Here is a 27,603-nt window from a genome sequence, read left to right on the forward strand (position 1 = left end):
TCTTCCCCGACCTTTCTTCACATTTCTCTCTCTCTCCCTCTCTCTACTCTCTCTCTCTCTCTCCCCTTATCTCTCTTTTCATCCTTGTCTGTCAATCAAATTGGATTGGCTGTGAAATGAAATGAAACATTCTTCTAATTGGACATTGTACAAGCTTAGAAAAAATAAATAACAGAGAATAGTATTTTGGACGTATACAATTATGAGGGAACCCTACAACCACCAAAAATATATAGAAAAGAAGGAACAAAAACAATTTATGTGACTACATTTGATTTCGCAATTGCAATGTAGCCTATTTTAATTCTAGGGATTTAAAGAGAAAGTCTGAAGTATATAAGCAAGCAACCAAACCGCAAAAAGATCATATAATTATAAGCTGTCATATCGTATGTAAGAAAAAGCTTGTATTCTTAATTATAGATAGATCATCGGATAGTTGGTCGTGGTCTTGGTCTTGTTCTTGGTTTCCATGTGCCTCACTGTGATAAGAGAAAGAAAAAAATAAGTTAGGGTTTGTTGAGGTTTTATTAATAGAAAACGAGATGAAAAGGTGCATTGTAGATGGCGACAAACTATTGATACTAATTGTTATATTATGATGTGATGAGGGCGAATTTAACCCTCTAGTGAAATTGTGACACCTGGCACCTCATGCAAACCAAGTGCAGCCTCTTGACGACTGGGCAACTCGGTATAGGTTGGGCAGCTCGACATAGGCAACTTGCCACAGGCAACTGGCCACTCCGCAGCCAGTCTAACGTCTTACGAAGAGCTCGCCACTTAGGGGCAGCTCGGCACTTACAGGTAGCTCGGCATAGGCAGCTCGCCACAAGTAGTTGGCCACTCCGTAGGCAGCCTGGCGTCTTACGAAGAGCTCGCCACTTAGGGGCAGCTTGGCATAGGTAGCTCGGCACTTAGGGTCAGCTTGGCGTATCACAGGAAGATCTCCTGCCTAACAACCGTACCTAACAGATCCAGAAACCTGCGCCCACGACTCTTGCTAGGCGCCGCCGTGCCTGCCAGTCCTGAGAGCTGTCCCTTGACTGGCAGAGTCATACTCTGCAGCAGCCGCCTACACCCGCCACCTCAGCCCTGATAGTAACGGCTACGATAGAGAGACAGAGGTGGTTACGCCTGACTTGACAGAGGCTATTACGCTGATTTGACAGGACACCACTATATAAGGACTCCGACCCCCAAAGACAAGGGAGAGAGAATGAAAAAATGGAGGTAATCCTTGCTCTCTAGCTCTCTCATTTCTCTCCAAGATCCCTACAATCAGAATGCTAACTTAGGCATCGGAGAGTCCCCACCGGGAAAATACCCCTGGGTCCTCTGATTCAGTTCTCGCAGGTCCCTCAGCTCCCGCCGCCTACAAAGGAGAGGAGATCACCTCATGCGGAGGGCAGTCAGGTAGCTCTCCCCACCAGGGAGCTCGTCACCAGGTAGCTCTCCACCAGGGAGCTCGTCACCAGGTAGCTCTCCACCAGGGAGCTCATCACCAAGTAGCTCTCCACTAGGGAGCTCGTCACCAGGTAGCTCTCCACCAGGGAGCTCATCACTAGGTAGCTCTCCACCAGGGAGCTCGTCACCAGGTAGCTCTCCACCAAGGAGCTCGTCACCAGGTAGCTCTCCACCAGGGAGCTCGTCACCAAGTAGCTCTCCACCCAGGGAGCTCATCACCAAGTAGCTCACCACCAGGGAGCTCGTCACCAGGTAGCTCTCCACCAGGGAGCTCGTCACCAGGTAGCTCACCACCCGGGAGTTCGCCACCAAGTAGCTCATCACTAGGTAGTTCGCCACCAGGGTGCTCCATCATCCTCTGAGTCACAGGCCACCTGGGAGCAGGTCAAATGACGAGGTACTTAGCCAAAAAATTGGTACATCACAAAAAAAATTGGTACGTGACCATAAATGGTTACATCAATTGGCGTCGTCTGTGGGAACACGCTACAGAAAGCTAAGTTCTCATCCTACAAAAGCTAAGTTCTCATCCTACTAAATCTAAGTTCTCATCTTACAAAAGCTAAGTCCTCTTCTCCCAGAAAGGTAAGTCCTCACTTTTTAGAAATTAAAGCTCTCGCTCTATAGTTTACATTTTTTATGAACTCAAAGACTATGCAGGGAGCTAACAGACTAAGTAACTTTTCTTTCAATTCGGATAAAGCCTCATCAGTCCTCTCCGCAAGGTCCCCCCTACAAAGATGAGCTCTTCGTGGCTTTCGCGGGAGTTGGCGGCCAACGGACTACGTAGGCACCCTTACCGGTCGAGCCTTCCAAGGCTCCCATGTGAGCTGGCGACCTAAAGTTAGTAGTGTTGCCCCCGAAGGTCGAGCTCCTAGTAGCTTCTTGTAGGAGTGGGTGACCGGCATTACAAAGCTGATGCAGTGCAATCATAGCTCTAAGGCACCCACCTGGTCGGTTCAGCACCTTACAGGTAGCTCTGCACCTCACTGGTAGCTTGGCACCTGGTCAGCTCGGCACCTCGCAGGTAGCTTGACACCTGGTCAGCTCGGCACCTCACTGGTAGCTCAGCACCTGGTCAGCTTGGTACCTTGCAGGTAGCTCGGCACCTGGTCAGCTCGGCACCTCACTGGTAGCTCGGCTCCTGGTCAGCTTGGCACCTCGCAGGCAGCTTAGCACCTGGTCAGTTCGACACCTCACAGGCAAAGCCTACGGGCCACATTACTACTTAAGACCCAATCGCCTCTTCAGCATGGGCAAAGTCAAAGAAGAGTGGACTACGAGTCGCTCCCAAAGGCTACGGGCCACATTACTACTTAAGACCCAGTCACCTCTTCGGCATGGGCAAAGTCAAGAAGAGTGAACTACGAGTCGCTCCCAAAGCCTACGGGCCACACTATTGCTAAATACCCAGTCGCTTCCTCAGCATGAGCAAAATCAACAAAAGTTAACTATAAGTTGCCCCCAGAGCCTAAGGGCTACACTACTGAACTGGCGGAGACCTCCTCACCTTACAAGAAGCTCGCCATTGGCAGGCAGCTCCCAAAGCCTAAGGAATTGGATCAACACTTACTAGCTCGTCGACTTACGGGCCAAAAGAAGAAATCTACTCCCTTCGTTGAGTTACTCTTAGCTAGGGAGTGGGGGGCAAATGATGAAGGCGAATTTAGCCCTCCAGTGAAATTGTGACACCTGGCACCTCATGCAAACCAAGTGCAGCCTCTTGACGACTAGGCAGCTCGGCATAGGCAGCTCGGTATAGCAAGGGCAGCTCGCCACAGGCAGCTGGCCACTCCGCAGTCATCCTAGCGTCTTACGAAGAGCTCGCCACTTTGGGGCAGCTCGGCACTTATAGGTAGCTCGGCATAGGCAGCTCGCCACTCCACAGGCAGCCTGGCGTCTTACGAAGAGCTCGACACTTAGGGGCAACTTGGCGTCTCGCAGGAAGATCTCCTGCCTGACAACCGTACCTAACAGATCCAGAGACCTGCACCCACGTCTCTCGCAAGGCGGCGCTGTGCCTGCCAGTCCCGAGAGCTGTCCCTTGACTGGCAGAGCCGTACTCTACAGCAGCCGTCTGCACCCGCCACCTCAGCTCTGACAGTACAGCTGCGGCAGAGAGACAGAGGCGGTTACGCCTGACTTGACAGAGGCTATTACGCCTGATTTGACAGGACACCACTATATAATGACTCTGACCCCCAAAGACAAGGGAGAGAGAATGAAAAAATGGAGGTAGTCCTTGCTCTCTAGCTCTCTCATTTCTCTCCAAGCTCCCTACAATCAGAATGCTAACTTAGGCATCGGAGAGTCCTGCCGGGAAAATACCCCTAGGTCCTCTGATTCAGTTCTCGTAGGTCCCTCAACTCCCGCTGCCTACAAAGGAGAGGAGATCACCTCATGCGGAGGGCATTCTGGTAGCTCTCCACCAGGGAGCTCGTCACTAGGTATCTCTCCACCAGGTAGCTCTCCACCAGGGAGCTCGTCACCAGGTAGCTCTCCACCAGGGAGCTCATCGCCAGGTAGCTCTCCACCAGGTAGCTCTCCACCAGGGAGCTCGTCACCAGGTAGCTCTCCACCAGGGAGCTCGTCACCAGGTAGCTCTCCACCAGGGAGCTCGTCACCAAGTAGCTCTCCACCAGGGAGCTCGTCACCATGTAGCTCTCCCCCAGGGAACTCGTCACTAGGTAGCTCTCCACCAGGGAGCTCGTCACTAGGTAGCTCTCCACCAAGGAGCTCGTCACCAGGTAGCTCTCCACCAGGGAGCTCATCACCAAGTAGCTCACCACCAGGGAGCTCGTCACCAAGTAGCTCTCTACCAGGGAGCTCATCACCAGGTAGCTCACCACCCAGGAGTTCGCCACCAAGTAGCTCATCACCAGGCAGTTCGCCACCAGGGAGCTCCATCATCTTTTGAGTCACAGGCCACCTGGGAGCAGGTCAAATGATGAGGTACTTAGCCAAAAAATTGGTACAACACAAAAAAAAATGGTACGTGACCAGAAACGATTACATCATGATGTACGTTGCAGCTCGAGGGCCTGATACCATCATCGATTGGCAGACACAGATGAAAAGAGAGATCGAAGGAGAGAGAGAGAGAGAGAGAGAGAGAGCAAAGAGAGGGAGAGATAGAAATGATAAGAAAGGTTGAGGAAGATGAACAGTATTTTTGAGGGTAGAATAGGGATTAAAAAATATTGTAACGGCCTTTTTGGACGGAAGGCTACTGGAAGGGGGTCTTTGTCTCACAGTCATAGTACAGGGGGGTCTTTGTAATTTACCCTTTTTTTGAACAATTCGCACATTAAACACCTGACTAAAGTACACTAATAAACTCAACCTTTGATTAACGAAAACATAAAGATCAACATCTAATAGGCTTTAGCACCCCAATCAAATACGATCCTTAGACTTAGGAAATTAAAACTTAGTTGCATGTTGAATTTCCTGATCATGACAAAAGTCCAAAGATCCTCAATTTATCACACTAATTTTCTCTGAAGTGAATGGAGATCCATCATATGGAAGGCCGAACCATGCAAGGTGGTTGGGCGAAATTTCAAAAATTTTCTCTCTCCCTTACCAAACTGCATTTTTCAAGGTTCGCAAACCGGACCAATTTTGAAACTAAGATTAAGGGAGGGATATACCTGATACGGAATCAATAGTAGTTCCCAACATAGGTGTTCATGCCCAAAGAATTCACCAAACCCTTCCTCCACTAAAGTTAACACAGCTTAGGTTGAAGCAGGATCAACAAAGAGATTCTTCAACAAGAACTCTAATTCTTCAACAAGAATCACACAGGGATGTGAGCACATCTTCAAAATTATTTCTTCTAGCAAGAAACAATATCAAGATCCAATCTTGATCACTCAAAGAATTGGAGATCAAATAGGGTAGGGCAGCAAGAATAGAGAGAAGATCTGAGATTTTCAAAAGTATTTAACAGAAGGATTTCTCCCTCTATTTATAATCCTTCTTGGGTCATCTTCCTAATCATATTAGGAGAGGATTCTTTGATCCAAATCTTTATTTGGATCAGAACTCCTAAGTGGATAAGACATATCTTATCCTCTTGCTGATCTAGAAGTAGATCTAAACTCAAATTCACCCATATCTTAACTAATCTAATTAGCCCTGTTCGAATTGAGCCTTAGGCCCATTAAGCTTTCAGGCTCACTTCCTTTTGAATGCTGGCTAGCTTGGCTCTCTTTGTATGGCGTGGGACCTCGTCATTGATCTCCACATAAGCCATACGGGTTTAGCCTAGCTTTTGTTACAAGGCTTAGCCGAATTCACTGTTGAAGACAGTGAACCCCTGAGTCCATCAATATAAGCTCTTAGCAGGCCCAACATTTACACTAAATGGTCCCTGGGTCCAACCACCTTATGAAGGCCCAAGAACTATGGACTTATGTGAGATTAGCCCATTAGGTATAAACCCTAAATGGTCTTACACTTAACCTCTCAGCCCTTAATGATCTAATACTGCCCGACAAGGGAGGACCTCTCCCTCAGCTGCAAGGTATTGTGTTGCACTCTTTGCTCACATGGATCCCGAGAAATAAAACCTTTTTGCAAACATTTTGTAAAACCATAATATATATGTATATCTCTATATAAACATATTTTGCAAAAACAAATCTCAACAAGTTTGAAATCAACTGCTGGCAGTTTAGGTTTCCATCAAAGATAGTGCATTCTCCGATCATTCACTTTGTCTGACAAAGGAGCTGATTCTGTCACTATGATCACCTACTCAGGTGAGTTCTTAGATTGCCCCAACATACCCAGGTTTTGATCCCCGCTAATGATCTCACGGATTAGCATATCAAAGACAGCTTAATCCAACACCTAGTGCAGTACCATAATCGAGTCACTTGTCCATCACTCAACCTTCTACTTGTCTTGAACCACTGCAATGTGTTACATGCATGAGTAGAAGCCTCGGAGTCAATACACCAAGATGTAGAAGTATCCAACAAATTGGTTTCTATGATAAAGGATGCGAAATTACCTTGCTTCTTGGTCTCCAGATATTGAGGACAATTCCTCTTCCAGTGGCCGATCTGCTTGCAAAAGTGATAGGCACCTGATGTCTTATCCTTCTTTTGCTTTTTGGTCTTGCCAACTTTCTTCTGAGGCTTCTTCTTTGCCTTCATCTTCTTCTTGCCTAATTTTCCACCTTCAACAAGCATGGCAATCGGCCTATCCTTCTTAATCAGTTCTTCATCCCTCTGCAACATATTCTTAAGTTCCTAAAGACTAACTTTTAGCTTATTCATGTTGTAATTCATGATAAACTGATTGAAGAAGGGTGGCAAAGAGTTAAGAACAACATCAATTTTAGTATCATCATCAAGCCCTGAACCAAGAGCCTCCATTTCATTGATATAGCCCATCATCTTTAGATAATGGTCATAAACCTGTTGGTTCTTAGTCATTTGAGTGGTCATAAACAATTTTAGGACCTTTTGTCGAACTGTCGAATTGATCTTCATACATCGTCCTCAGACTATCCATGATATCCTTGGACACTTCGATCTTATCGAACTGTCATTGTATCAGATTGTCTAAGGAGGCTATAATATAACACCGAGCAAGAGAATTTTTCTCCTCTCATTCTTGATACTCTTTCTTCTGTGCCTCGGAAGCCCTGTCACCCGAACGTTCTGGTGCAGGGTTTTTGGCTACCTTGTCCAATTTCTCAAACGTCAGCACTAGCATAAGGTTATGGAACCAGTTAGTATAGTTTGGGCCCTTAAGCTTATTATCGTCCAACAGATTGGCAAATTTTCTATTTGCCATTTTTGGTAAAAGGCAATGCAAATTATTAATCCACAACCTAAATCGATTCATGTTATTTACATAGAAAAGGCTTTTAATCTATGTTCCATTTCCATTTCTTTATCTCTGAGATTTCCCTCCCATCTTAGTGACGGAGACGCGTTTATGTCTCTAGAAATGTGGGAAATCACATACGGTGCATGGAGCCAACTAATTCAGTTGCATAACCCCACCACTTTCTATGAAGGATCATATCCACTCATATTATGAGCTTTCCCTTTGGCCTCTGTCAGACAAGGTTCATTGCCATTTTAGATTAAACCTTTTCTGTCCAGTATGTGTGGACCCATCATATTCATGAACACCAAGGTACTGTGAGAGTGTCTTCCATTTTAGGATAGGCCCCTCCCACATCGGTCTATGACACCCCTATCATCTTATGAAACAATCAAATAGACTCACCAACAAATGGATAACCCAATTTTATGGTGCATCTCTTCATTATTGATAAACCCATCTTCATGCTAAAGATAGAAGGCCTTTAGAGAGTTCATCATATGAATCTCCCCATCACATGCACTTATATAAATATGGAGGGAACAAGTTGTTACGTCCCTAAATCTAATTTAGGTCAAACCAAAGTGGCTCCCATTGACTTTCTTAAAGTCATATTCAAATGGGCTCAAAACGACTAGAGATCAACACAGTTCCTCTTGGGGGCCATAAAAAAGAGAGAACAGACAATGATCTTTAGGGCACCATGGAAATGATGTGCATTCAGTCATGGTGTTCATAGAGATCCATTAACGAATGAACATGGGCCAAGTGCTTATGGCCCATGTACGTAGCACATCACACATCATACACCACATGCATGAAACAATCACATAATTGATCTAATCAATTAAATCAACTATAAAACCCTTAATTAATTAAGTTAAATCAATATCAGCCCGTTAAAGCCCATAATATTATCATATAACATTATCTAGGTATATGGGTAGGTATATGGGCTGAACTGCAAAAAGCAGTTTGGCCTATATAGCATTTATGCTGAATTAGGGCTAATGTAGTTTTAACTTAACAAAACTGGGTTTTACAGGGAGGGCCAAATTGCATCTTGTAATGGTCCATCAAACCCCTAGCCCAAATCAGAATTTGGGGATGAGAACAGACCCCTATCGAACCATTGGTTTGGTCCAACCAGTTTGGACCAATCTTGGGTCAAACCGGCCTAGATTTGGTGTCCATTGCAAGATCCAATTCAAGATTCTGATTTGAAATTAATTACAACTGATTAAAGACAATCAAGAATCAGCAAGAAAACATATCAATATCAAAGGGCTCTATGTGTGATTGCAATACCTGGAAAACAAAGGGTTAATCGCAGATAGTGAAACCAATATATGCAAATCACAGATTGCAGTTTCTTTAACTGAAAAAGGTTTTCTCTTCCTCCATGCGCTCCAGCAAGTCTTCAGACGTGAAAAGAAATAGAAAAACCTATTTTTCTATTAATTACATCACATCAAATCCTATACATTTTGTCTAAAAATAAAAGTAAAAAAATTATTTACAGACCAAAATGAATATAATGAAAAAATTGTAGGGTGCACAAATCTTGGCGCCTTTAAAGAATTCGATCTCCATCACACGACAAACCAAGAATCCAAGAAACAATTACAAAACCATTCCATAATCATTAAAGAATAATAAAGAATTAATTTCAGATCTACACGCCCATTACTAAGAATCGATTTCTCAAAAAAAACAGTAAACTTGACCAAATCGGGTAGAACAATTTCTACCCATTTGCGCAGGTTCAGCTCTGGTCCAGATTTGGTTCCAGACTTGAACCTGGCTCTGATACCACTGAAGGGAAGGGAGATCCATCATATGGATGGCCAAACCATGTAAGGTGGCTAGAAAAAATTTCAAATTTTTTTTTTCTCCCTTCCGAGAATCCTATTCCCTAATTTAGAAAAACTGCATTTTTCAAGGTTCGTTCTTGAAACAAACCGGACCAAATCTGAAACAAAGATTAAGGGAGGGATATACCTGATACAAAATCAGTAGTAGTTTCCAACGTAGGTGTTCACACTCAAAGATTTCACCAAATCCTTCCTCTACTAAAGATGACACAGCTTTGGGTGAGGCAGGATCAACAAAGAGATTCTTCAGCAAGAACCCTAATTTTCAACAAGAATCACACAGGGATGTGAGCTCAGCTTCAAGATTATTTCTCTAGCAAGAAATAATATCAAGATTCAATCTTGATCACTCAAAGAACTGGAGATTAAACAGGGTAGGGTGGCAAGAACAGAGAGAAGATCTGAGATTTTCAAAAGTGTTTAATAGAAGGATTTCTCCCTCTATTTATAATCCTTCTTGGGTCAGCTTCCTAATCATATTAGGAGATGATTCTTTTATCCAAATCTTTATTTGGATCATAACTCCTAAGTGGATAAGACATATCTTATCCTCTTGTTGATCTAGAAGTAGATCTAAACTCAAATTCACCCATATCTTAACTAATCTGATTAGCCCATTTTGAATTGGGCCTTAGACCCATTAAGCTTTCAGGCTCACTTCCTTTTGAATGCTGAATAGCTTGGCTCTCTTTGTATGGAGTGGGACCCCATCATTGATCTCCACATAAGCCATATGGGTTTAGCCTAGCTTTTGTTACAAGGCTTAGCCGAATTCACTATTGAAGATAGTGAGCCTATGAGGCCATCAATATAAGCTCTTAGCAGGCCCAACATTTACACTAAATGGTCCCTGGGTCCAACCACCTTGTGAAGGCCCAAGGAGTATAGACTTATGTGAGATTAGCTCATCAGGTATAAACCCTAAATAGTCTTATACTTAACCTCTAAGCCCTTAATGATCAAACACTGCTCGACAAGAGAGGACCTCTCCCTTGACTACAAGGTACAGTGTTGCACTCTCTGCTCACATGGATCCCGAGAGTTAAAACCTTTTTGCAAACATTTTTGCAAATATCAATAAGTTTGAAAAGATTTCTACAAGGTACAGTGTTGCACTCTATATAAATATATTTTGCAAAAACAAATATCAACAAGTTTGAAATCAACTACCAACAGTTTAGGTTTCAATCATAGAGAGTGCATTCCACGATCATTCACTTTGTCCGACAAAGGGGTTGATTCTGTTACTATGATCACTGACTCAGGTGAGTTCTTAGACTGCCCTAACATACCTAGGTTTTGACCCCCGCTAAGGATCTCACTGATTGGCATATGAAAGACAATCCAATCCAACACCTAGTGCAATACCACAATCGAGTCTAGGGGTTAGGTGTAACTTTCCAGTTTTGCCCATTTGTCTCCAAGGTCTAGGGCATAATTGGAAAATGGTTCGATTTAGGGATTCAAGCAAACGCACACTACATGTGCTTCAAGTCTCACCCTTGCAGCTGAGACAAGCCACCCCAACCGACTTGGCAGCACATTAGTGTCAGCCTTGGTAGGATAAACCTCTTCAGGTCTATCCAATGGCTGTGAAGATTCTAAACTAACACAAGTTTCTTAAATGTCTAGTTTAAGGGTCTTACGCAGAAACACACCATAATTACACGAATCAATTATGTACTTTATTCATTTAAAATAAATGTCAAAAGTAAATTAAGTTGATTGGATCTAAGGGTATACACTATCTAACAGTTCTCTCTGATGGTCCTGATCTACACAATGTGTGAACTTTGATTCTACAAAATCAAATCCAACACATCCCTTGCTTCAAGAATACTAAGATATGATCAACCCCATATCTCACTTTAAATCTATGATGATCAACCAAAAAATGCTAAGATTTCATTTCAATAGCCTTGGATGAATAAAATTAAGCAACTGAGATCATCAAATTCTTTCTTAGATGTGAATCTTCCACTCAACTCCTAATCTTAATCCATGCCCACACATCAAATTTCAACTTAAAATTCCCTTGTTTAATAGTTCGATCAATAAAGGTTCCAATTTGATATTTAAGATTAAATCAGTCAAGAAATTATAACCCAAGCAACCAAACCCCTCTCATTAAATCCAAAATCCTCAAAATAACCTACTCATCAAATTTTGGGCTTAAATTCCTTCATTTCCTTCTAAAACAATTAAGATTTTGCTTTAAGTTGTTTTATTGGTTAATGAACCATAAGCTAAAACCTTAATCTAAACTAAATAATTCAATCCATACCTCTAATAAAAAATTTTCCTCTTCCATCATATTTAGGAGATTCAAAAATGCCTATTCACTAAATTTCATTGCCAAGACTCCCTCATTTAACCCACTATTATGGTAAGATTCCATTTCAATAAATTTTATTAATCAGAAATGGTTAACTATAGATATTCATCATCCAAATCTCATTTGACTATTTAGACCTCATTTCTATGTTTAGAAACCTAAAAACTCTAGTACATCAAGTTTTATGGTTTAATTTCTCCATTTCACCATTAAACAAGCAATATTTCTCTTCAAGCCTTCTCATTGATTGATAAGCCAGAAGTTAAAACCTTAATATAAACCAAACATTTCATTCTACATATATAATAAAGATTTATGTATTTCATCAGAATTAGAACATTTAAAAATGCCTACCCACCGATTTTTATCCCAAGATTTCCTTATTTGATCCATTATTAAGCCAAGATTCTATTTTAGCAAATCTCATTGATTAGAGAATATCAATGATATATCGCCATCATTCAAACCTTATTTGACCAATCAGACCTCACTTCTATCATTAGAAACCCAAAAAACTCTTGTACATCAAATTTTATGACCTAATTCACCCATTTAACCATTACATTAGAAAGATTTTTTTTCAATGCATCGGATTGAATTGCCCCTTCATCAATCCCAATAAAATTGAACCTAGTAGACTTAAAAAACCCCAAAACCTAAAGATACCCCAACTTAAAGCTAGGAAAAGACAGTAGCATTTACAGTTGACTCAAATTTATATTCTATACCATTGAGAGCCCCAAATATTAGCCCGCTATGTTAGGAATGCCCCAAACTCTCATTAGATGCACAAAACCCATAGAAATCAGTTACAAATCAAAGACAAGTGTTGTACCAAGAAGGAAAATTTGACTACAAACTTTTCCATTTGAAAATAATTATTGGTTTTTTATGAAAACACCTTCCTAGAATCCTATTTTGTGATTGGATGAGTTTCAAACCTACTTTTTCCTTCTTTTCTCTATTAAAGGGACCCAAATTGAGCCTAGAAAAAAAAGGAGAGATCTTGGAATCATTCCCAAGTTCTATAGGGTTAGGGGTGGATTCGAACCAAGCCGAGCTCGAATAGCTAGCCAAGGTAGTACGAGGTTCGAGCTTGAGCTCAAGCTCAATTCAAGCTAGAACCTTGAGCTTAAGCTTGGCTCGACTTGAGAAAAATGTTTTATAAGATTAAAACAATTATATATAAAAAATATTTTTTATTTGATATTTAAAAATTTAAGAATTATAATAATTAGTTATTATTATATATAAATAAAAATATTGTATATATAATATTTTTATTATATATTATTTTCTATAATTTTATTATTACTATTATTATTACTATTATTATTACTATTATTATTATTGTTATTATTATTATTGTTATTATTATTATTATTATTATTATTATTATTATTATTATTATTATTATTATTATATGCATGTATGTAGCTATTCGAGCTCGGCTCAATTAATAAACAAGCTTGTAAATTGGGCTCAAGCTCGGTTTTCATGAGTCGAGCTCAAGTAGCTCATGGAGAGCTCAGCTCGTGGCCACTCCTATATAGGGTTCCCATTTGTGAAAAGTCTCCAAGCCTTTGAGCCTTGAGCTTCAAAGCCGCCCTACTATGTTTTAGATTTCAAATTTGCAAGAAATCTCCATGTCTTTAATAGTTTCAAACTTCCCTTGTTATCAAAGGATCAACTAAAAACACAACACAAGCTCATGAACTCATTCAAGCACCCTTTTAGTCCAGTTCAGCAACACAAGCTCTGTCTTTTGCTCACCAAGTTGTAGTTTCTAGGTTTGTTCTAGTCTTGGGTTGCTTAAAGTTCCAAGAACTTGGGGAACTTGCATTCCTAGCTCCTTTTAGACTTGGATAAAGAGGTAGAGAGCCAAGGGTCTTAGGGAAATTAGTACCTAATGCCCAACAACATCTCCTTAAACAAGTTTCAGAAGAAGTTGGAAGCATTTTTCACAAGATTTTGGAAAATTTTAGCAATTTTCCTTAATAGTTTTCATTGAAGTTTAAACCTAAATGACTCCCATATTGAGCCGCTACATTAGCTTGAAGAGAGGGATGCCTAATGTCTTCCCTCTCCTAATCCATTTGAATATGAGATCTTTGGGTTAATGATCTTTCCTATGGGGAAATAGAGTCACTATTCCGCAAATAAAACCAAATTTCAAAGTTGAAATAAGGGCCCATTTCCTCTAAAAAACCGGTGGCAACTCATTTTTAAGCCAATCATAAGCTTTTTGAAGTTCACAGGGAGAGTTGGAATTCAAAGAGAAATTCTAGTATTCTACTAATTCTTTTTCTTTCTACTCTAAAGAAAAGGTGGGACCTATAAAAGACATGTCCAATTTTCTGCCTTTTCAGGGGTTCCATCTAAGGGTCTAATCGAGCCAAGTCGAGTCAATATAATACACTACTTGAGCTCGACTCAATTAACTTAGAAAATTGCTACTTGAAACTTGATTCAAGTTTTGTTTTTCAACTCGAACTCGACTGGAGGAGATACTTGACATACTCCAACTCCACTTGATCCCAATTGAGCCAAAATCTAGCTCAAGGCTTAAGCTTGAACTCGAGATTGAATCAAAACTAACATGTATTGAGACCAATTTACTCATCTTATTAACTTGATATTAATTGCCATTGAGTATAGATTTTATTAAAAAGAATAACAAGTAGAGAATAGACTAAAGAAAATATAACGGTCCTAAACCATCTCAAACAGAACAAAAAATGAGAGTTAGCCCATTGCCACTCTTCCCCAATACAGCAAAGAATGTCTACATGGAAGCACCCAAACAAACTATTACAAAACTGTGATTTACTAGTATAAAGCACATTAAAACACAAAGGATACAACATCCAAGGCTTATGACCTCTACTAGGAATAGACCTAGCCCCGAGAAAGAAAGCTACGATATTTACTAGAGTTGGACTCCAAGGTGTTAATAAGTGCCTTGATCAACCCCTTAAGTATGGTGGTCCTATCAAAGAATTCTCAAGGATATTTCTCAAGTCAACTGAGCTCAATTCAGTCTTAATCCATATATATTGTGTGGGTTCAGCTACATGTATCCTATATTATATTCTATATGTGACTTTAAGCATAAGGTTGAATATACTTCTACATTATGTAATCAGTGAGGAGTTAGTTGCAAGGAATTTGTCTGTATCTAATAAATTGAGTCACAGTAATACCCTTTGAATCTAGCTCTTACCTAATACTTTCTAGATCCTAGATAAATTTGTACTAGTCATAGCTTTTCATCTATCTTACAGTGAAAGTATCCTTACAAAAGCAATAAAATTCTTCTTATCTTAATCAAATAAAAACATTTCTAGACTACTTATTTTTTCCCCATTTTTTAAGAGTTGCAAATTAAACCCAACAAGGCACTAAAGTCAGGTTGAGGCAAAGGATGGAATAACTATCATTTCATAGCATGCATAAAGGACACAACCTGAGGCTCAACAGATTAGATTAAGAAAATATTTAACACTAGAGGGTTCTTTTGGATTGTGTAAGGGTTATTTGTTGATATTTAAGAAAAGAAAGAAAGAATGAAACAAGAGTTTGTTTCCATCTTAAACAAACTTACAAGGGAAACAACTATGCATCAAGTAGCAGTTGCCTTCCAAATTAAAACTATGGCCTAGAAGATAATTTTCATGACAAGGTAAGAAACTGTTAAATACCAAGCTACTTTAACTTTAGAGTCTAGTCTTGATATACTTGGTATTTCCTTCCAAGGTTTACCCTAGGGCTACAATTGAATGGAGCTCCATTTGAATAGTTTGAATATGAAGGCAAGCTTTTAGTTATTTGAACTTGAGATTGACTAATAAAAAGTTTGACTCAAAAGCTTGTGAGCCTGGCTCAATTAACATACATACATACATGTATATTATAATATATTTTTATATTATTTATAATATAAGAATGTACTATATGTTATAATATAAATATATATATATATATATATACATTTTAGAGCTTTTAAGCCAACTTCAGCTCATCGAATATTTAATTGAAGTGAGCTCAAATAAGGAAATGGAGTTCAAATCGAAATTGAACTCTCAATGTTAACAGTCTTTTAGTTAAACCAAGTCATCAATACATGCATAAGTTGGGCTTGACTCAGCTTGATTGCACCCCTATTCTCCCCTTCTATAAAGGAGAGGTGTAATGGACCATACTGCCCGCAAGCTGGCAGTATGGCCCACATATTTATATTTATATTTATTTAATAATATGTATATACATATAATATATATGTATATAAATTTTTATTTTTAAATTTTATTATACTATTTTATTCCAATTTTTATTGTAATATTTTATAATTTTATTTTATTATTTCATATGTAAATAATTGTATACATCAAAATTAATATAGAATAAAGTCTTAAGATTATTTTTTTCAATTTTTATCTATCTTGTTAATTTATTTTAACTTTTTCATTATTTTTTTTCAATTTTTCTAAAAAATTTCCTAATCCAACACGGCACAAGCCCAGATGCCGTGGGCCATGCTGAGACTCCCTTTCAAGGGTTCCGGGCTAGGTAGGCACAGACCGCACAGGCCCGCATAACAACTTGTCCGGGTTGTCTATTTTCAAGCAGGTCACCCTCAAAAGTAGTTACACCTCTACAAAGGAATTTATATCCTTGCAAAATAAATGGGTTGTCTATTTTCAAGCATTTCCTCCATAACAACTTGTGGATGCATCTTTTATTTTTGGGAAACAATTTATGCCTACCATTTAGGTATAGTTTTTCAAATGAGGAAATTTTAGTTCAACAAGTTCTTTTGAAAAAACTTGATCAATGCTAGTATAGTTTAGTAAAAATGTTGGGTTTAACTCTCATGTTGAATAGAGTTTATAAATCAATTCAACAAAGACTTAACCTCAACTATTTAAGGTCAGCACTAGAGATTGCATATCAAAATTGTATTTTACAATGTTTTAAAAACCAATCAAAAATGAAACTATTGTGATCACCAGTTTTTGGGTTAGCGGTTCGACCGTCCGAGTCGAACAATTTGGATGATTTAAATTATTAGGGCAAATTTTGGTATTAGTCTTTTAGACTTTTAGGTTTTATGAGAAAAGAGAGATTGTGGTTGTAAGCTGAGAAAGAAAGAAAGAAGAAAGAAGGAAAACAAAGAAAGGAAGATGAATAAAGAAAAAAGGAAAGGAAGGAGAGAAAGGAAAGAATGAAAGGAAGGAAGGAAGGAGGGAAGGAGGGAAGGAAGGAAGGAGGGAAGAGGAGATTCGACCTTCACTAGCGATGATGATGGCGATGGCAACAATAGAAACACAGATCTCAAATTTGAGATCTGAGGTCTGAGATCTCAGATCTCAGATCTGATTTCTCTCCAGTCTCCAACCTCTACAATCTTTTGTTCTTCTTCTTCTTCTTCTTTTTTATTGTATCTAGATCTAAGATCGTTCTTGTCTCAAATTTGAAATTGTTCTTCTCTCTTTCTGCTATACCTGCAAACCACTGTCTGGGTCAAACAAGTTGACGGTTCAATCGTTTGAATCAGCATTTCTCTAACCAAGCCAATGGGTTTTGGTCTAGGAACAAGTTAAGGGTGAAATGTAACTGATTGCCTGGATGGTTTCTGGGCCAGACAATCTGACCATCTGAGTCAATGATAGTTCAAAAACACTGATATTTTATTCAAACAGAAATTTTTAAGAGTAAGATAATTAGGATAATGAAAACCTACAAATGGGAACAATTAATCAAAGATTGAAGAACTATACTTCTCCCTTAACCACCCTTAGGCTAGCATATGTTTATAATTACGAAAATTCTATTGCAAAATTTAGTTCATTTTTTCTTTTTCCTTTTTGTACTGTTCTAACTTTCAAGATAGAGTTCATTAAAGAAACACTATATGTTTATGTTTGAACTTCATAGAAGTGAGAGTATTTTGTGCCAAAAATTTTATATGAGATGATATCGAAGGAGATAGAGAACCGTGATTATTTCAAGAAACAATAGAGAAATATGGAATAGATTAAGGAAAAAAATGCATAGATGAGAGAGAAACTACTAAGTTCACCTACTCTAATTCTAATGGGGTCCCAAACCCATATCCTTGCAAGAAAAAAAGAGTATATGTCAATAATTATAGTCAAAACTACTAAGTAGCCTATAACTTGGATTCATGTTGTATAGCAATCACTAAACCAGAGTAATAGCACCAATTTGTTGAGGGAGTGAGTGATTGAATGCATGAGAGAGAAAGAAGATTAACCTTTTATTTTTGTATCATGCATATGACCAACACCAAATCTTAAAAAGAAATTAAGGTTACAGGTCATTTATCCTCCTAAAAGAAAATATCATTTGCACAAATCCTAAATAAAAGCAATCAAAAAATTCAATAGGCAAGAATGTTCACTCATAGGCTAGTAAGGTTGGTCAACTTGGCAACTAGGGATGATCATGGGCCGGGCCTGGACCAGGCTTTGTACTTATGATAAGGGCTATAGCTTAGGCCTGGGCCCCTACTCCGTTCGGCATTCCGGGCCTGAAACATAAACCCTAGCCCAGGTTCATATGGGCATGGGCTGGGTTAGGCCTGATTCCGGCTCAATGTCACTCATATATAAAACATTATATATGTATATATTAAATGACATGATATGCATATAAATTTATTTTATGCATTATATAATAAAATATTATATATAATACAAATTATACATGTCATGTTATAATATTTATATATAAAATATATAATATAATATAAAATAACATATATACATATGTATATATTATAAACAAAATGTGTAAATTTAAATATATGCGGGTTGGGTCGGGCTTAAAGTATTAAGCCCAAGCCTGGCCCTAAAATTTGCGGATCTGATGTGGGCTCAGGCCTGAACACAAAACCCAGGCCCAAGCCCGGAATTTCCAGGTAGGGCCGGGCTGAAATGATCACCCCTATTAGCAAGGGCAAGTAACCATCATACAACTCTCCTGTGAACTTATTTCACATAAAACAGTAAAAGATAGTTGTTATAAGTTAAAAGGTGAACCTTACATAATAATTATTATATAAATTAAATAGTTAAGTTAAAAGTTTATCCACAATAAAGTTATAACCAATAAAGCACAATATACACCAATATAGTTTATGTAAAAAATCTACAAAGTGCATAACCAATGATTTCATGAAAATCTACAAAAACACTAAATGGTGAGGATAAAAGCTAGCAAAGTTTCATTTGTAACGCTGAGATAGATCAATAATGCCCAAGATGCCAAGGAAATTGAATGGTAATATTGAAAATGGAACCTACAAAAATAGAATTATTAAATACAAACCTTTTCCGGTGAAGTCAAAACTAGAAAATAAGAATCAACATCAATTTGGTGAAATGAAATGTGTATATGGAGATAAAAAGATCAATTTGTGATGGAAAGAGACAATCTTAATTTTCTTTTTCTCTTTCTACAAAGTCAAGAAAAGAACAAAATATTAGTTCATGTTAAAGATTAAAATAGATACAAACTAAACACAATGTAATTAACGAAAGGAAGGAACTTACAAAAAAGATTGAAACAAAAACAAACTAAACACAATGTAATTAACGAAATGAAGGAACTTACAAAAAAGATTGAAACAAAAACAAACTAAACACAATGTAATTAACAAAACGAATGAACTTACTTTGTTCTTCTTCTTCTTCACTCAATGAATATTACAATACCAATCTATGCCACTAAATAAAGTTTACACCATGTCAAGAGAGAATGAAGCATGATAAATATCAACGACTCTACTCCTAACACTAAAAGTAGCTTTTGAAGCCATTGTGGTGATAGGAATAGCCAAAATTTCTCAAGCCATCTTGGATAAAATACAATACTTTAAATTATTTACTTTCCACCAATGCAAAGCATTAAAATTAGTTAAACCTCCTTCACGTATGTAGCAACTCCCTTCTAGATAAATATCTAGATTAGAACTTTGTGGTTGAACAGTTTCATTTGCTCTTACAAACTACGCAAATTTTACCCAACCCAAAGATGAAGATTGTACACTTGTAGTATTAGAATTAAATAATTGAGTTTCATCACTCTATTCACCATTGTTAGAATGATATTCAACCACATGTTCCCCTTAAAGTTCGTACAAAGCATCTTTAACTCTTGTAAAATTCTCTTGAGCTTCTTTCTCTAGATACATTCTAGGAAAATAAAATTCAATCACCCTCATTTTTCGCCCTGGATCCAAGATGGTAATACAGACATCAACAAATTACATTCATCTCTATACTTGCCAAACTTCTCCATTATCTTTCTAACTATTGCTCAAATAAAATCATTTTCATCTTGTGGCCTTTTATCTAGCATAACTTTCACCTTATAAACTCCATTAAGAAACAAATTTGAAGTTGGATAGTCACTCCTATAGATGATATTAGTATCATTGTTGAACACTTCCAAAACTTCACAACCTTTTTCCGCTTTATCCCAATCTTCAACACTAGGACAACAAAAATAATGTGGCTCTTGGTCTCTAAACTTGGAAATACCTCTTTAATCTTGGATGTAGTAGATATCATCTCATATGTTGAATTCCAACATGTTTGCAATCAAGAATAAGCCTCCTATATATGTGGCAATTGCAATTGTTATACGATCGCTAAAAACACTTTGATTAATATAATGAACAAACTCATGTATATCCACAATTATGTCCTTAATTCAGAAAAACATTAAACATGGAACAACTTCCCTCCACAACGTAGCATCTTTCTTTTTTATAAGTTTCCTTCAAAATCCTTATTGCTAAATTATTACTGAGCATTATTAATTGAAAGAATATAGACACTATTCTTAATTCCCCATTCCTTCAAATCCTTATAAATGCTATATACAATCTCAACACCATGAGGAGGAGGTATATAGACAAAGTTGGGAACATGTTTATGCAATTTCCAATTAGAATCTATGAAGTGTACTATAATAGATATGCGCTCAAAATCTTCTAATTTTTCAACTTCCATAAATCTATTGGCAAACTAATCCTAGTGACATTCTTCAAAACTGTCTTTAATTTATTTACTTTTCTATATCGTACACCTTTACACAATCATTTTTATTAGTGTTGTGTGGCATCCTTTCCCATTCGAGCATCATGTGCCTCTACATCATATTAAAGCCTTTCTCTTCTAAACTAAAAACAGATGTTCATGCTTTAGTACCCAATGTGCAATTGACTTCCTCATCTTTGCCATGTCAAATTTTCCATCTATAAGTTCAGAAATTGAATTTACTTCACAATTTGCACCCACAAGCTGAAAATTAATTCTTTGTTGTTGTTTTTTATGTAACTTTTGCCTTAAGTCCTCAAGCATCTTTCAAAGTGAGTTGTACTCTTAATTGCAAGGGTAGAAAGCTTCACTTCTTTGAATTCTAATCGAACTTTAGATGTTTTTTCTCTGTTTTTTTTCTTTTCAAATGGATTGTCGTTCTCATTATCTTCTTGATTACCCTCTCTATTTGCATCAATGGCATTAGTGGCCAGTTCTTATTAGCGTTACCTACCTCATTTTGACTTTCAAATGGATTCTCAATTGGCTAAACTAGTGTAAAAGAACCCTCTCATATAGTATATGACATACCAATTATAAAAGTAAAAACAATCCAATTACATTTTCTAAAGAGAATCATCATGCATCTAATTTTAAATAAAACCAAATCCAAATGGAGATTGATCCATTAAAGCAATGAATACCCATTTAATAAAAAGGTAAAGTCTAAAACAACTTGAAACAAGGCAATGAACAAAAAGAAATTATTGGGAACTCTAATTAATACTAATAATCCAAGTCCAAGCACCATTAGACCTTCAAGCACAACTTTTGCAAATCCTTGATATGTAGGTTGAAGGGAAGGGAGATCCATCATATGGATGGCTGAATCATGTAGGGTGGCTGGGTGAAATTTCAAAAATTTTCTTTTTCCCTTCCGGAAATCCTATTCCTTGCTTTTAGAAAAACTACATTTTTCAATGTTCGTTCTTGAAGCAAACCGGACCAGATCTGAAACCAAGATTGCGGGATATACCTGATACAGAATCCACAAAAGTAGCTTCCAACGTAGGTGTTCATGCCTAAAGATGTCACCAAATCCCACCTCCACTAAAGATGATACAACTTAAGATGAGGCAGGATCAGCAAAGCAATTCTTTAGCAAGAATTGCCATCCTTTAGCAAGGATCACATAGGGGATGTGGGCACAACTTCAGATCTAATTCTTTTGGCAAGAATCAGAATCAAGAACTATTCTTGATCAGTCCAAGAATATAGAGATTGAACTGGGTAGGATGGCAAGAGCAGAGAGAAGATATGGATTCAGCAAAAGTGTTTAATAGAAGGATTTCACCCTCTACTTATAACCTCTCTGGATTAGCTTCCTAATCCTACCAGGAAAGCATTCTTTGATCATAATTTTTATTTGGATCTGAACTCTTAAATGGATAAGACATATCTTATCCTCTTGCTGATTTAGAAGCAGATCTAACTCAAATTCACCCACTTTTAATTAATCTCATTAACACAATTCAAATTGGGCTTTAAGCCCATTAAGTTATTAGGCTTACTTCCCTTTTAAAATGTTGGCTAGCTTGACTCTCTTTGTATGGTGTGAGACCCTAACATTGATTTCCACAAAAGCCATATGGGTCCAGCCTAGCCTCTATTACAAGGCATGGTCAAATTCACTACTAAAGACAGTGAATCCCTAAGCCCATCAGTATGGGCTCTTAGCAGGCCCAACATTTACACTAAATGGTCATTGGGTTCATCCACCTTATGAAGGCCCAAGGACTATGGACTTAAGTGAGATTAGCCCATCAGGTCTACAAGCCCTAAATGATCTTACACTTAACGTCTCAGCCCATAATGATCAAACACTACCCGACAAGAGAGGACCTCTCCCTCGGCTATAAGGTATAGTGTTGCACTCTCTACTTCCATGGATCTCGGGAATTAAAACCTTTTGCAAAAATTTTGTGAAACCATAATATATATATATATATATGTATATTTTTATATAAATATATTTTCCAAAACAAATCTCAATAAGTTTGAAATCAATTGCCAGTAGTTTAGTTCACTTTGTCTAACAAAGGGGATGATTCTGTCACTATGATCACCCACTCAGATAAATTCTCAAACTGTCCCAACATACCCAATTTTTTACTCCCGCTAAGGATCTCACTGATTGGCATATCAAAGACACCCCAATCCAACACCTAGTGCAGTACCATAATCGAGTCTAGGGGTTAGGTGCAACTTTCCAATTTTGCCCATCTGCCTCCAAGGTCTAGGGCATAATTGAAAATGGTTCGATTTAGAGTTTCAAACAAACCCACACTACATGTGCTTCATGTCTCACCCTGGTAGCTGAGACAAGCCACCCTAACCGACTTGACAGCACATTAGTGTCAGCTTTGGCAAGATAAACCTCCCCAGGTCTATCCAATGATTGTGAAAATTCTAAACTGGCACAAGTTTCATAAGTGTTCGGTTTAAGGGTATTACATAGAAACACACTATAGTAACATAAATCAATTATGTACTAATATTCATTTACAATAAATGTCAAAAGTACATCAATCTGATTGGAGTTAAGGGCATACACTGTCTAACATAGGTACAATCAAAGAACCCAAATCATCAACAACAAAGATCTACAATTACAAATAAACATCATAGATAGTACAAATTTAAATCTAAAAAAAATACTAGAAAACTACCATCATATTTACTATCAAAATGTGTTGTGCTATTAGCAAGGAGTGATTAACTAGTTAGTTGGCTAATCAACAACTACACTAGCAAATGTAAGTATGCATGTTGTAAGAGTTTTGATTGTCATCTTTTAAATTGGAAAATTTTGAATTGTTGAAAATCTTCTAGTCATTAAAATCCAATCCTTATAATGCACCAAATTTATCTTCTTTAGGTAGGTGATTCCATATTTATGTCCAATAATCTATATTAGTACTTATTAAGAAGTTGACACAAGTGATGTGGACAGAAAAACAAGTTATATGTAGCACTTCAAGTGTATAACATTGAAAACAATAAAACAATGAAACAATTTGGATTTTTTTCTATAGTAACAATGGCGTAAAGTTGGCCTCTCACACAGGCACTCAACAATAAAGGGATTGGAAGGTGTCAAAATGGGTTGACTCCTCAAAACTCAAGTTCTAATACTTGAAAACCCTAGTTAGGGATGAGCTATAGCTCAAACAAGAGAGAATGAACCAAAAAAGACCATTAAAAAAACAACCCCCTTCTTTTTTATAATACTCAATGGCTTGTTAGAGAAGCCAACTAAAATATTTACACAAAAGTCCCTAAAATGTTTTTCCTTCACAAATAACTCCTTAAGAATAAAACTAACTTCAAACAAACCCCCAAAAGATAAGTTTTGTTACAAAAAGACCCAAGAAACCAAACCCAACAAATGTACCCAATTGTCCTTAACCAGAATCTATATTATAAAATTGACAAAAATACCCTTAGGCCCAAATTGTCAACAAAGCTACCTAAAAACAACAATTTGGGATCTATTACAAAAAACATACAAATAAAAAATACATTCACATTTCTCTCTTTTCTTTTTCTTCTTTCTTTTTCTTAGCCTTGCACATGTCTCCATCTAACTTCATAAACTCTTCCTCATTAATTCAAGAATTTACAATTGTTGGTTTTCCTTTCCATTTGACCAAGAACCTAAAATAGGCCACATTTTGAGTGTTAGTGACTTAAACATCTTCTACACCTTTTACTTGTTCAAACTCATTAAAATTGTTAGCCCTTTTTGTTTGTCCTTAATCAACCTTTGTTGTTGGTTTTAGATATGGACAAATAAACCGATAGTTCGATTACATATGGATTGTCCCCAAATCTTTTCAACTCTAGATATGATTGAATATTTTTTAAATTCAACTTGTGGTAACTCTCAACAAAAGACCTCTCAAGCTGTAAATAAACCATGCCTAGACTGCTCTCATGAAATTCTTTCGTTCAGTGATGCTTATCCTTAGCTTCTTTATAACTTCAGTTTTTTTCTTTCATTTTTTGTCGAACGTTTTCTTAAATCTCTCAAATGGGTTCAGATAAAGCCTCAACATTATCACTCACTTGCTACAACCTTGTTATAGAAACTAGACTAACAACTTTAGGTGACTAACCGTACATAACCTCAAAAGGAGTCTTCCATGTAGATTTGTTAATTAAATTGTTGTAGGCAAACTCAACTTGTAGGCATTAGGATAAGATCCCATTGTTTCAAGTAATCTTCTACTAAACTCTTTAACAAGTTTCCCAAGTTTTGGTGAACCACTTCAATTTGTGCATTTATTTGTGGATGAAGTGTATTGTTGTATTGTAGGCTAGCACCCATACACTTTCATAAACTTCTACAAAAGTGGCTAAGGAATCTTGTGCCATGGTTTGATGTGATAGATCTTAGCAATCCATGCAACCAAACAACTTCTTTAAATAAATAAGTTAGCTCCATGAGAAGCATCAAAAATCTTTTAGCCACCAATAAAGTAAGCCATTTTAGAGAAACAATCAACAACAAAAATAAAGTCATTACCCCTAGTTGTTCTTGGCAATCACAACACAAAATCCATAATAATATTAGTCTATAGTGCTTTTGGTATGGGTAAGGGAAGATATTTGATGTTGCCTCTTAGATGTTAGACACTTGTGACACCTATCAACATAGTATAACACATTCTTTGATAGCTTTAGCCAAAAGTATCTTTTGAAAACCATTTCAAGTGTCTTCTTGTAACCAAAATATCTCTTACAATGCAAATCAACAATGAGTAACACCTTTAAAGACCTTAATGGCATGCATAACCTATTGCCCAAGAATAAGTAACTACAATTCCACACAAGCTTGGCTTGAATGTCCTTGTCACCTATTGTATAGATTTAAGAAATAGGGCCAAAATAGGGATCATCTTGGTATTGGTATTTGATGAAGCTAAAATTAATCCATAACATTAGTAGACATTGTGATCCCAAGTAAACTCTCTTACTAAGTGCATTGACTACCCATTTTTGCTATTCAGCCTTATGCTTCAAAGAAAAATTATATTCTTGTAGAAAACCAACCCATTTAGCATGTTTTCCCTTTATGTTCTGCTAAGAGTTAAGGTGTTTCAATGTTCATGATCTAAATACAACAAAATCTCCCATTGGATAAGGTAATGCCTCCAAAACTTCTAGGCCTATGCAATGGCAGAAAACATAACTTAGCATTATAAGTGGATACCTCCTAGTATTATTGAGTTTCTTGCTAAAGTAAGCAACTAGACGCCCTTTTTTAGCTAAGGACAACCCCAACCCCAACATGAAACACATCACATTCAACTTCAAATAGCTTGTTAAAATCAAGTAAAGATAGTACAAAAGCCTTGGTCATCATCATTTTTAGCTCTTGGAAGCTTTTCTCAATTGGGGGTCCAAGTAAATACCTCCTTTCAAGCACTCAATAATAGGTGCCATAATAGTGCTAAAATTCTTTATAAAATGATGATAAAATATTGCTAACCCATGAAAAACTATAAATTTTGGTTGTTTTTGGTGTTGGCACTATTGAATAGCTTGAACATTTTCTTGATCCACTTCAATCCCCTTGGCTAAAACAACATACCCCAAAAACACCACTTGATCTATTATAAAACTACACTTTTTTAAATTTATACATAGCTTATTTTGTCTTAAGACTTATAAGACTATCCTCAAGTGTTCTAAGTGACTATCATGATCTTTATTGTGGATAAGTATGCCATCAAAGATACCACAAATTTCTTTATAAATGGCCTTAAGACTTGGCTCATGAACCTCATAAAGGTATTAGGAGCATTAGACAACCCAAATGGAAAAACCAGTCATTCCAAAAGACCTTTCTTAGTCTTGAATGCAGTTTTCAACTCGTCCCCCGCTTGGATATGAATTTGGTGGTACCCACTCTTCAAATATATATTTGAAAAGACTTGTAAGTTAGTCAATTTGTCTAATATGTCATTAAGGTGGGGTATGAGAAACATATATTTAAATACAATCTTGTTAATAGAATGATTGTGAATACACATGCACCAACTACTAAGCATGAGCAAAGCTGGTATAACACATGGGCTTAAGCTCTCATGGATGAACCCTTTCTTCAACAACTTTGTTACTTGCTTTTAGAACTCCTCATTCTCTTTAAGACTCATTCTATAGTGGGGTAAGTTATGTAGTGTTGTTCCCAACATTAAATCTATATGATGTTGTACATCCCTTAGGGGAGGAAAGGCATTTGGTAATTCCTCAAGTATCATCACATCAGCATGCTCATGAAGTAGCTTCTTCACCATCTTGGGAACAAGTGTTTCATCGCTTACTTCTTTTGTAACAAATACATAAACACCATCCAAATTCCCATAGTGAATAGTCATATGGTCAAATTGCCATGGGTGTCCATAAGAATATGACATGCATCCATTAGGACATCACACCATACCAATTATTCAAATGTATTACTAATAGAAAAATTAACAAAGCATTTAGAAGAAACTTTTACCCCATTTCTTTTGTTAAACCACAAAATACGATAGGGCTAGGGGTGTTGAACAGTCTTGAGCTACAATTTATCTATCATCTCTTGAGAAACAGGATTATCACTATTCCCACTATCAATAATCAAGTTACACAACTTCCCACTAATTAAATAATGTGTTCTAGAAATATTCTTTCACAACAAGTCCCTAGGTAGTGGTTCTTGAGGTGCAACTATGGAGTGTCATATCACTAGAGCTTCACCCTCAACGTCCCTTTCCAATTTTTCTTCCTCTAAAGCATTAGCTTCAATAGTTTTAGCTATTTGTCCATTCTCAACATGGCTTATATCATTTTATTATTCATTAGTAGCTTCATCAATCAAATGTGTTTGCCCTCCAATCCTTCTCTTAGGACATTCACTGGAATGATGTTCCAACTCCATACACCTAAAACATCTAATAAT

The sequence above is a fragment of the Nelumbo nucifera genome, chromosome 3 (genome assembly GCF_055504915.1).
Source record: "Nelumbo nucifera cultivar China Antique chromosome 3, China Antique-T2T, whole genome shotgun sequence".
In the NCBI taxonomy this organism is placed as follows: domain Eukaryota; kingdom Viridiplantae; phylum Streptophyta; class Magnoliopsida; order Proteales; family Nelumbonaceae; genus Nelumbo; species Nelumbo nucifera.